The following is a 12,306-nucleotide window of genomic DNA, read 5'->3' as shown; positions in this document are numbered from 1 at the left end:
TTCGGCTGCCAGGATTCCGGCGTTGGCATTCTGACTGCTGGGATCCTGTACACCGGGATGTCAACTGTGGGATGACACTGTCAACTTATCATTAGAATCCTCGCTGCATAATGTTGCTCAGTTGCAGGGTCAATGAAGAGGGAGTGGGGCTAAGAATCATGCCATTTGTTATGATATGGTGCGCTCTGTACCTGTCTCCTTCTGTGTACCAGTCTATGGGAGCATCCCCTAGTGTTAGACCTCTAGTGCCAGGAGTCACTCGGAGGTGGAGTTATATAATGTAAGTTCCTGTTCCTCCATCTCACAGAGGGTGAGGAGAGTGTGACACACAGTGAGAGACAGAGTCCTGGTGTAGAAGTGTGCAAAGCTGAGACTGGGAGCAGATCTCAGCTACAGAGACTCACGGTGTTCCAGTGCATGCATCATCTTTTCTACAGCAGTAGTCAGTCCTCCATGCTTCACCACCCCAGACATCTACTGATAAGTACCGCTACCTAATGCTATTACCTTGTGTGATATATGGGCTCCTGATTACCACTATCAGTGTTACATATGAGTCACCTGTGTTCACTAAATAAACCTGCATTACTGTTTAAGTCTTCAAGTGTGTGGACTGACGTCACTGCACCAGAGAGCCCAGTACACTCTGCCAACAGGTTATGGACCCGCATGCACTTGAAGATTTGCACTAACCATTCCTGAGAGGGAGAGACGCTGAACCGGAAACCGGAAGTGACGGAGTGCGCACACACAGGAACGGAGCTGTCTCACCAGCTGCAGGAGCCGCGATCCATGCCGGGAGCCGGGGGGAGCCAGCCAGGGGGCCAGCGGCCAGGGGGAAGCCAGCAGCCTGACAGGCAGAGGGGAGAGGAGCAGAGGGAAGGGAAGCTGATCCAGGCAGCCGCAGCAGAAGCAACCTGACCCACTACCTGCCTACACCACACCACAGTATCTGAACACAGATCGGAGGAGCAGATAAGTAACAGCTTTTCCTTAAGCAATTGTCTCCTTGCCCATTACTGTATTTTTTTTGTACTTAATTTCGTGTCCATTACTGTTTTTTAATTATATTTTAATTGTACTTCATTTATACTTTTTGAGTTTTACCTTATTTATTGTCCTTTATAGTTCCTTATATATTTGCATTTTTTGTACTTAATTCCCTATATCCATTACTGTATTTTAATTTAATTTATTTGTACTTAATTTATACTTTGTGTTTTTTTCTTTCCCCTTATTTATTGTCCTTTATAGTTCCTTACATATTTGTCTCCATATATAGATTGTCCAGCTTTTTTTTTTTTAAGGTAATAGGGAGCTAGCACGAATTAAAAATGGGTGGGGCCGCAATTGAGAATCTCACTCAATGCGTGTCGTACATGATGTATGCGCACCTGGAACAACAGTCCGAGTGTGAATACATATGTGCGAGATGTGAGCAAACGGCTGCCATGGAAGCCAGGTAACTGATCTAGAGCAGACCGTTACGCGACTGAGAGATATTCACAATCTCGAGCAAAGTTTAGATAGAATGGTGGAGGTGTTGCAGTGGGGATCATTGGTAGACGAGGATGATCAGGTAGCCAGCTGGGTCACTGTTAGAAGGAAGAGGGGGAGGGGGAGACAGGACATGTTCGATCTGCCCAACCCCAATAAATTTGCCCGATTGGACGAAGATTTTGAGGATGGCAGTGAGGAAATGACGGAACCGGAGGTGACGGTTCCCTCTAGCAACCAGAGTAGCGGTCCCTCCGGTATTGATGGGAAAACAGTTAGTGAGGTACCTAGTCAGATTGTGGAGGTAGGGGATTCTATTATCAGGAGGACAGACATGGCAATATGCTACCGGGACCGTGATCGCCGTACAGTCTGTTGTCTCCCGGGTGCTCGGGTACGGCACATCGCAGACCGGGTAGACAGATTGTTGGGAGGGGCTGGTAAAGACACAGTGGTCTTGGTGCATGTTGGCACCAATGACAAAGTTAGTGGTAGGTGGGATGTCCTTAAGAAAGACTATAGGGAATTAGGCAAGGACATCTAGGGTAATATTCTCAGAAATATTGCCAGTCCCACGCGCCAGCCCAGGGAGGCAGAGGGAGATTAGGGAGGTAAATGTGTGGCTTAGAGACTGGTGTAGGAAGGAGGGGGTTGGGTTCTTGGTACACTGGTTGGACTTCTCAGTCAGGTACCATCTTTTTTGTCGCAATGGATTGCACCTAAATGAGGAGGGGGCTGCGGTGCTGGGGGGCAGGATGGTTAGAAGGTTGGAGGAGCTTTTAAACTAAGAGCCTAGGGGAAGGGTTTAGCTAGATCTATGGGTCAATCAGCAAGAACAGCAAGGATGGGGGTAGTGAACAAATTCGGGGTGGAGAAAGGGGGTGCGAAAGATCAGCTGGCAAGGACAAGGGTAGCGGCATGGGTATTGACACCGGAAATACAGACACAAGTATTGCCCAAGGTGTTCCCAATTCATTACCTAAAGACGATTGTGGCCCAATACGGTATATAGAAAACGATGCCCATAGCATAAGGGACGATACTATCATCAGGGGGGGGGGACTTAGCAAGTTCTAATAGATCAAATAGGGATATTAGTGAGAGAGGCTGTACTATGTATGATGGGGGGGTGGGGAAAGGGAGGGAGGAGAATAACAGTCGGTAAGATTAATTCTAGAAAGGCGCTATAGATAAGTCACCAATAAAACAAACAGAAAGGGGAGATGCTAAGCTAAATTGTATGCTTACAAATGCAAGAAGCCTATCGGGTAAAATGGGGGAATCGGAATGGCTTGTATCACAGTCTCAGTATGATATTATAGGTATTACGGAAACATGGTGGGACAACTCTCACGGCTGGGTTGCGAATTTGGAGGGATATTCTCTTTTCAGGAGGGACAGGGTTACGAAAAGGTCAGGAGGGGTATGTCTCTTTGTTAAACCATCTCTAAAACCAATCTTAATATATGGTATTTACGAGGGGGCTGGAGATACGTGGAGTCGCTATGGGTTGAGATCACAAGTGCGGGCATTGAAGCAAAGAAACTAGTCATTGGCACGAGCTACAAGCAACCTGATATCAGCGTTCATGACGAGGAACAACTTTTACAACAAACTGAAAGTGTTGCGGGAATGGGGGACATCCTAGTGTTAGGTGATTTTAACTATCCGGATATAAATTGGAGTAACGATTCATGTGTAAAAACTAGGAGCAGCAGGTTCTTAAATACATTAAAGGATCAATACTTGACTCAATTAGTCGAAGACCCAACTAGAGGTAAAACTATTCTGGACCTAGTTATTACCAATAATGTGGACATTATAATAAACACTAAAGTTGGGGAGACCTTTGGAAACAGTGATCACTATATGATCACATTCGACATCAGTTTCAAGAAACATAGCTATAAGGGAACGACCAAAACATTTAACTTCAGAAAAGCTAACTTCAATATGCTGAGATGGGCACTAAATGACATTGACTGGGAAGTTTTGTTTCAAGGCAAGGACATATCGGAAATGTAAGATGCTTTAACATGGTTGCTTGAAAGCAATATTCACAAATTCATTCCCATGAGCAGTATAGGCAGGAGTACTAAGCACAAACTAATGTGGCTCAATAAGGAGGTCAAGGAAGCAATGGCTAATAAGAGGCGTGCTTTCAAAACATTTAAATCTAATGGAGATGAGGATTAATTCCGGTATTACAAGGAATGCAATAAAAGATGCAAAAAAGTAATAAGAGCAGCTAAAATTGTAAATGAAAAGCAAATCGCTATAGAGAGTAAAACCAATCCTAAAAAGTTTTATAAATATATAAACAGTAAAAGGTTAAAGAAGGAGAATGTAGGCCCATTAAAATATGAATTGGGAGCTTTGAGAAATGACGACAAATTAAAAGCAGAAATATTGAACAACTTTTTTTCCTCAGTATTCACCAGGGAGGACGAGCCAGTGACAGTAGTGCATAGCGACAGGGAAGGTAATGACTTGTGGCTTGAGGCTTGTTTAAGTGGGGAAGTAGTCCTGGAGAGACTAAGCAAGGTAAAGATTAATAAATCACCATGCCCAGACGGTTTTCATCCGAGGGTTATTAAGGAGCATAGGTCACAGCTAGCAAAACCCCTATACTTGATTTTCAATAATTCAATTAGATCAGGCATGGTACCAAAGGATTGGCGCATAGCTGAGGTAGTGCATTTATATAAAAACGGAACAAAAAGCAATCCTGGAAACTATAGACCAGTTAGTTTAACCTCTATAGTGGGTAAAATATTGGAAGGCATTTTGAGGGATAGCATAGAGGAGCACCTACAGGCTACTAAGTTTATTATCAAAAATCAGCATGGATTTATAAGGGACAGATCATGTCAAACCAACTTAATTAGCTTCTACGAGGAAGTGAGCAAGAATCTAGATCAGGGAAAAGCAGTGGAGGTGGTGTATTTAGACTTTGCTAAAGCCTTCGATACAGTTCCTCATATGAGACTGATCAACAAATTAAGGGAACTTGGCCTAGGATATACTATTTGTAGATGGATAAGTAATTGGCTGGATAACAGAGTACGAGTAGTGGTCAATGGGATGCTCTCCAGCTGGGCACAAGTAGTCAGCGGAATACTATAAGGGTCTGTTCTTGGCCCACTGCTGTTCATTATATTTATCAATGATCTAGGAATAGGCCTGGAAAGCAGTGTCAATCTTTGCAGATGATACTAAACTGTGTAAGGTAATTAATTCAGAAGGCGATGTGGAGTCTCTACAGAATGACTTATTTAAACTTCAAACCTGGGCGTCTAACTGGAGAATGAGGTTCAGTATAGAAAAATGCAAAGTTATGCATTTTGGGACAAAAAACACACTTGCATCCAATACTCTAGATGGGAAAATATAGGGGTAACTGGTGGAAAAAGATTTGGGGGTATTCATAGATAATAGGCTTAATAACAGTACACAATGTCAAATTGCAGCAAAGAAGGCCAATTAAAGTGCTTGAATGCATTAAACAGGGCATTGAGACAAGGGACGAGGATATAATCCTGCCGCTGTACAAATCATTGGTACTTCTGAACCTGGAATATTGTGTTCAGTTCTGGGCACCGTATTATAAAAAAAAGATATTGGGGAACTAGAAAGAGTTCAAAGAAAAGCTACTACATTGATTAAAGGGTTAGAAACACTGGAGTACGAGGAAAGGCTTACTAGGTTAAATATGTATACACTAGAAAAGAGGCGACTAAGAGGGGACATTATTAATATCTTCAAATATGTAAAGGGTCATTACAAGGAGCTAGCAGCAGACTTGTTTATTAAAAGAACTCTGTATGGGCACTCGATGAGGCTAGAGGAGAGAAAATTCCGTACACATCACAGGAAAGGGCTCTTCACGCTAAGGGCAATTAAGATTTGGAACTCCCTGCCGGAGAAGGTAATAATGGTGGACTCTGTAAATGCATTTAAAAATAAGATTTTAAACCTACCGGTAAATCTTTTTCTTCTAGTCCGTAGAGGATGCTGGGGACTCCGTAAGGACCATGGGGTATAGACGGGCTCCGCAGGAGACATGGGCACTATAAAGAACTTGTAGTATGGGTGTGCACTGGCTCCTACCTCTATGCCCCTCCTCCAGACCTCAGTTAGAGAACTGTGCCCAGAGGAGATGGACAATATGAGGAAAGGATTTTGTTTGCAAGACTCATACCAGCCCACACCAATCATACCATATAACCTGGAATATACGCAACCAGTTAACAGTATGAACAAAAAACAGTATCAGTCAAAGACCGATTCCAACTGTAACATAACCCTTATGTAAGCAACAACTATATACAAGTCTTGCAGATTTAGTCCGCCCTGGGACGGGCGCCCAGCATCCTCTACGGACTAGGAGAAAAAGATTTACCGGTAGGTTTAAAATCTTATTTTCTCTTACGTCCTAGAGGATGCTGGGGACTCCGTAAGGACCATGGGGTTTATACCAAAGCTCCCAACCGGGCGGGAGAGTGCGGATGACTCTGCAGCACCGACTGAGCAAACGCAAGGTCCTCATCAGCCAGGGTATCAAACTTGTAGCATTTTGCAAGTGTGTTTGAACCCGACCAAGTAGCTGCTCAGCAAAGCTGTAATGCCGAGACGCCTCGGGCAGCCGCCCAAGAAGAGCCTACCTTCCTTGTGGAATGGGCCTTTACCGAATTTGGTAACGGCAATCCAGCCGTAGAATGAACCTGCTGAGTTACAGATCCAGCGAGCAATAGTCTGCTTAGAAGCAGGAGCGCCAACCTTGTTGGCTGCATACAGGACAAACAGAACCTCTGTTTTCCTAACCCTAGCCGTCCTGGCTACATAAACATTTAAGGCCCTGACTACATCCAGGGACTTGGAGCCCTCCAAGTCCCCCGTAGCCACAGGCACCACAATAGGTTGGTTTATGCGAAAAGACGAAACCACCTTAGGTAGAAATTGAGGATGAGTCCTCCATTCCGCTCTATCCACCTGGAAAATCAGATAGGGGCTCTTGTGAGACAAAGCCGCCAATTTGGACACCCGCCTTGCAGATGCCAAGGCCAATAACATGACCACTTTCCAAGTGAGAAATTTCAATTCAACTGTTTGAAAAGGCTCAAACCAGTGCAAATTAAGGAACTGTAACCCTACGTTAAGGTCCCATGGTGCCACCGGGGGCAGAAAAGGAGGCTGGATATGTAGCACTCCCCTTACAAAAGTTTGGACTTCTGGGAGAGAAGCCAATTCCTTCTGGAAGAATATAGACAGGGCCGAAATCTGTACCTTAATGGAGCCTAACTTTAGGCCCATATCCACTCCTGTCTGTAGAAAGTGGAGAAAACGGCCCAAGTGGAAACCTTCCGTAGGAGCATTCCTGGCTTCACACCAAGATACAAACTTTCTCCAGATACGGTGATAATGTTTCGCCGTCACTTCCTTTCTAGTCTTTATCAGAGTAGGAATGACTTCTTCCGGAATATCCTTCTCCGCTAGGATTCAGTGTTCAACCGCCATGCCGTCAAACGTAACCGTGGTAAGTCTTGGAACACGCAGGGCCCCTGCTGCAACAGGTCCTCTCTGAGAGGAAGAGGCCACAGATCTTCTGTGGGCATCCCCCGAAGATCTGAATACCAGGCCCTTCGAGGCCAATCTGGAACAATGAGTATTGTCTGCACTCTTGTTCGTCTTATGATTCTCAATATTTTTGAGATGAGAGGCAGAGGAGGGAACACATAGACCGACTGAAACACCCATGGTGTCACCAGGGCGTCAACCGCTACCGCCTGAGGGTCCCTTGACCTGGCGCAATACCTCCCAAGCTTCTTGTTGAGGCGTGATGCCATCATGACTATTTGAGGAAGCTCCCAACGACTTGTTATCTCTGCAGAGACTTCTTGATGAAGTCCCCACTCTCCTGGATGGAGATCGTGTCCGCTGAGGAAGACTGCTTCCCAGTTGTCCACTCCCGGAATGAATATCGCTGACAGAGCGCTTACGTGATTTTCTGCCCACCACAGAATCCTGGTGGCTTCTGTCATTGCCACTCTGCTCTTTGTACCGCCTTGACGGTTTACATGAGCCACAGCTGTGACGTTGTCAGATTGAATCAGAACCGGTAGGTCGCGAAGAAGATTCTCCGCTTGTCGTAGGCCGTTGTAAACGGCCCTTAATTCCAGTATGTAGATGTGTAGGCAAGCCTTCTGGCTTGACCACCGTCCCTGAAAATTCCTTCCTTGTGTGACTGCTCCCCATCCTCGGAGGCTCGCGTCCATGGTCACCAGGACCCAGTTCTGAATGCCGAACCTGCGACCTTCTAGAAGATGAGCACTCTGCAGCCACCACAGGAGAGACACCCTGGCCCTGGGGGACAGGGTTATCTTCTGATGTATTGGAAGGTGAGACCCGGACCACTTGTCCAGACGGTCCCACTGAAAAGTCCTCGCCTGAAACCTGCCGAAGGGGATGGCCTTGTAGGTCGCCACCATTTTCTCCAGTACTCGAGTGCATTGATGGACTGACACTCTTTTGTTTTAACAGGTCTCTTACCCTGTTCTGGAATTCCTGGGCTTTTTCCATTGGGAGAAAACCTCTCTTCTGTTCTGTGTCCAGAATCATGCCTAAGAAAGACAGCCGAGTTGTTGAAACCAACTGTGACTTTGGTAGCTTTAGAATCCAGCCATGTTGCTGCAGCACCTTCAGGGAAAACGACACGCTTTTCTGCAACTGTTCCTTTGATCTCGCTTTTATCAGGAGATCGTCCAAGTACGGGATACTTGTGACTCCCTGCCTGCGCAGGAGTACCATCACTTCCGCCATTACCTTGGTGAAAACCCCTGGGGCCGTGGAAAGCCCAAACGGCAACATCTGAAATTGTAAATGACAGGCCTGTACAGCGAATCTCAGGTACGCTTGATGAGGAGGATAAATGGGGACATGAAGGTATCCTTTATGTCTAGTGACACCATAAAATCCCCCCCTTCCAGGCTGTAGATCACTGCCCTGAGCGATTCCATCTTGAACTTGAACCTTTTTAAGTACAGGTTCAGGGATTTTAAGTTTAGCATGGGTCTGACCGAGCCATCCGGTTTCGGTTGCCCCAAATAGGGTTGAATAGTACCCTTTTCCCTGTTGCATTAAGGGAACCCTAATAATCACTTGCTGTAGACACAGCTTTTGAATTGCAGCCCACACTATCTCCCTCTCTGGGGGATACGCTGGTAAAGCCGATTTGAAGAATCGGCGGGGAGGCACGTCTATGAATTCCAGCTTGTAACCTTGGGGCACAATTACCATCGCCCAAGGATCCACATCTGACTGAACCTAGAAGTGGCTGAAGAGTCGAAGACGTGCCCCCACCGGAGCGGACTCCCTCAGTGGAGCCCCAGCGTCATGCGGTGGATTTAGTAGAAGCCTGGGAGGACTTTTGTTCCTGGGAGCTGGCCGTAGCAGGCATTCTTTTTCCCTCTACCCTTACCTCTGGCGAGGAAGGAAGAGCCCCGACCTCTTCTGGACTTATGCGACCGAGAGGACTGCATCGGATACTGCGGCGTTTTCTTTTGCTGTGGGGGAACATAAGGCAAAAAAAGGTAGATTTACCCGCGGTAGCTGTTGAAACCAGGTCCGCGAGACCTTCCCCAATTAAAAGCTCACCCTTGTAAGGCAAAATTTATATATGCCTCTTTGAGTCGGCATCACCCGTCCATTGGCGGGTCCACAGCCAAGTGTTTGGAGAGACAAGCACACACCCAGCGCCACTGACACCGGAAATAGAATTCCCAGATAAAACAGCGCTTTTATATAATTATATATATAATCACATTATATACACTCACTGCTGCTAATAAGTGCCCCCCCCCCCCTCTGTTTGCCCTGTGTCTTCAGCAGGGGAGAGTCCGGGGAGCCAGCTCCATGCTGTAGAGAAAATGGCGCTTTCCGTGCTGAGGGACCAAGCTCCGCCCCCTCACCGGTGGGCTTCGGTCCCGCTCATTTTTACAATACTGGCGGGGGTTATGATATATATTGCCTCTGTAGCCTATATATGAATGGTTGCCAGCCCTAGAGGTTTATTGCTGCCCAGGGCACCCCCCCCCCTGTGCCCTGCACCCATCAGTGCCTTGTGTATTGTGAAGTCTTCTGCCGCCTTGAAGTCTTCTTTTCTTCTTATACTCACCCGGCTTCTATCTTCCGGCTCTGCGAGGAGGACGGTGGCGCGGCTCTGGGACGAACTGCAGGGTGAGACCTGTGTTACGACTCCCTCTGGAGCTAATGGTGTCCAGTAGCCTAAGAAGCAGAGCCTATCACTTAAGTAGGACTGCTTCTCTCTCCTCAGTCCCACGATGCAGGGAGCCTGTTGCCAGCAGTGCTCCCTGAAAATAAAAAACCTAACAAAAATATTTTTCAGAGAAACTCAGGAGAGCTCCCCTGTAATGCACCCCATCTCCTCTGGGCACAAGATCTAACTGAGGTCTGGAGAAGGGGCATAAAGGGAGGAGCCAGTGCACACCCATACTAAAAGTTCTTTATAGTGCGCATGTCTCCTGCGGAGCCCGTCTATACCCCATGGTCCTTACGGAGTCCCCAGCATCATCTAGGACGTAAGAGAAAACAGATTGGACAAATTTCTAACTGGAAAATGTATCCAGGGCTATAGCATTTAACATATTGACATTAAATTATATGGGAGTGGTAAGATCATAGCTGTCAACTGGTACAAAACCATTACTCCAGCAGGCACATTATAATATGAACATCTTAAATCAGAATACAGGTTGAACCTCTTTTCAACCTCACTGACTATGTAACTATGTAAGGTTTAATGAGAAGGATACGTTTAAGATGCATGCTATATGGAACGAAACTGAGTGCCTACAAGGACATGAATGATTACAATAATAAATTATTGTCAATACTGTAGCTCAGCATTTGGCATCTGTGGGGGCACACGTGGACTAGGAAGAAATCGCAATGGCTATGTTACAGAATCTGACACCAGACTTAGATTTTTTTTGGTGGTTGCATTAGAATCAAACGACACTAAACTGACAATGGAGATTGTAAAAGCCAAGTTGCTGCAGTTCCAAGAACGTATTCTTGTTGAGACCATAGCTGAGGGATCTGCCTTGATTACAAACGGCACAAAGTCCAGAAAGCACAAATTCAAGTGTTTTGTATGTCACAAGATAGGACATAAAGATTGCAGAATGAGAAATTCCACTGGTGTGCAGAAGCAAGCCAAACGAGTCAGCATTGAATGTAGCATAAAGTCACAGGAAGGATTGCTGGTAGATGGACTCGGGGACCACTAGACATTTCAGTTGCAATAAGCATTGGTTCAATTCTTTAACACGGTGTGTTCCCACTAGTGTTACAGGGATTGGAAATAAGGCCCTTACTGCATTACAAGCTGGGACAATCACAGGTACATTTAAGAACTGGAGGTCAGACAATTGTTACAGATATCAAATATGTGTTGTACGTGCCTGATTTAGGAAGTAATCTCATTGCTTTGAAAAAGTCACGTGATCCGTGATGAAAAGTGTCAGGTCTCCTCTCCCTATGTCACTGGGTCATCGCACAGCTTCTGCAGCCCTACTCCCTCCTAGACCAAAGCGGCCTTTCCACCTCACTCAGAGCGGAACACCGTTGTGTCCTCCGGTGCACCCTGGCAAGCCTGCCGCAGGTTTATTTCTCGACCACATTATAGGAGTGGGCACAACAGTGTACCTTACCCGAGGACGCTCGGGTTAACCAGCCCACGGGAGAGGTAATTGTAATACCTGCTTTCTACTTCTTTATCAATTTGCCTTGACAGACACCGGTCACTTAGTGGACTAATCACCGCTATCCACACTGGTTATTGGGAGCTCCGCTATTTGACGCATTCTCAGGTACAATACGTACACAGTGACTTTGCTGAGATACTCGAACACCTGTCATCAATTTACAGACAGCCTATGCTACAGTTGCTACATGAAACATTTTATCCAGTTTGTCTCTAAACTGAGGATTACAACTGCACACCAGCTGATTATTACAGCCTCAACACTCTGTAAATTGGTACCTGTTTTTTGTTCTAAAAGCTGATTTACTACTTTGGTCATCCAGTGAATAAGCAGATTCCATTTAGATTATTTTTAATTACTATGTTTTTAATTGTTTTTTATTGTGTGATATCCACGTCTTATTAAATAATTTTTCTATAAATTCATATTAACTCTGCATCGGTTTTGAATTATCTGCTCCCACGAGCGCTGCTGTTCCTTTCTTGTTAAATTCCAATTTCAGAAGGGCAAATGTATGGTGCAGAATAAAAGAGGGACCGTTATTGCTTCAGCAACCCGGTGCAACCAACTACAGTGCCTTGCTAAAGTATTCACCCCCCCCTTGGCTTTTTACCTATTTTGTTACATTACAACCTGTAATTATTATTTTTTTAATCTGTATTTTATGTGATGGATCTGCACAAAATAGTGTAAGTTGGTGAAGTGAAATGAGAAAAAATTATATACAAAATCATTTTTATAAATAAAAATTTGAAAATTCACCTTCCAGCAGGACAATGACCCGAAGCATATTGCTAAAGCAACTCTCGAGGGATCACCGTGAGCAATGCTGAAAGACCCATATATGAGAGTTGCATAAAAGGCAAGCAAACTCGCAACCCAGTTCCACAGTCCGTTAGTAGAGTAGAGACACCGTTAGCTCTAGTGCACACAGACATGTGTGGTCCAATGGAGGAAGAATCAATCAGTGGCTACAGGTATTTCATGACTCTCATTGATGACGCCACAAGAATGACACACGTGT

The 12,306-nt window shown here is 45.5% G+C and overlaps 1 protein-coding gene across 7 annotated transcripts in view; it reads right to left on the bottom strand.

The window, feature by feature from the left end:
* The window catches only part of SPIDR (scaffold protein involved in DNA repair), a 1,299,263-nt gene that overhangs the window by 22,447 nt on the left and 1,264,510 nt on the right, over positions 1-12,306 (bottom strand). The gene's annotated exons all lie outside the window — the stretch shown is intronic.

Source organism: Pseudophryne corroboree, chromosome 5 (genome assembly GCF_028390025.1).
Source record: "Pseudophryne corroboree isolate aPseCor3 chromosome 5, aPseCor3.hap2, whole genome shotgun sequence".
Classification (NCBI taxonomy): Eukaryota; Metazoa; Chordata; class Amphibia; order Anura; family Myobatrachidae; genus Pseudophryne; species Pseudophryne corroboree.
The sequence above is the reverse complement of the archived record's forward strand: the minus strand, read 5'-3'. Positions and strand labels throughout refer to the sequence as shown.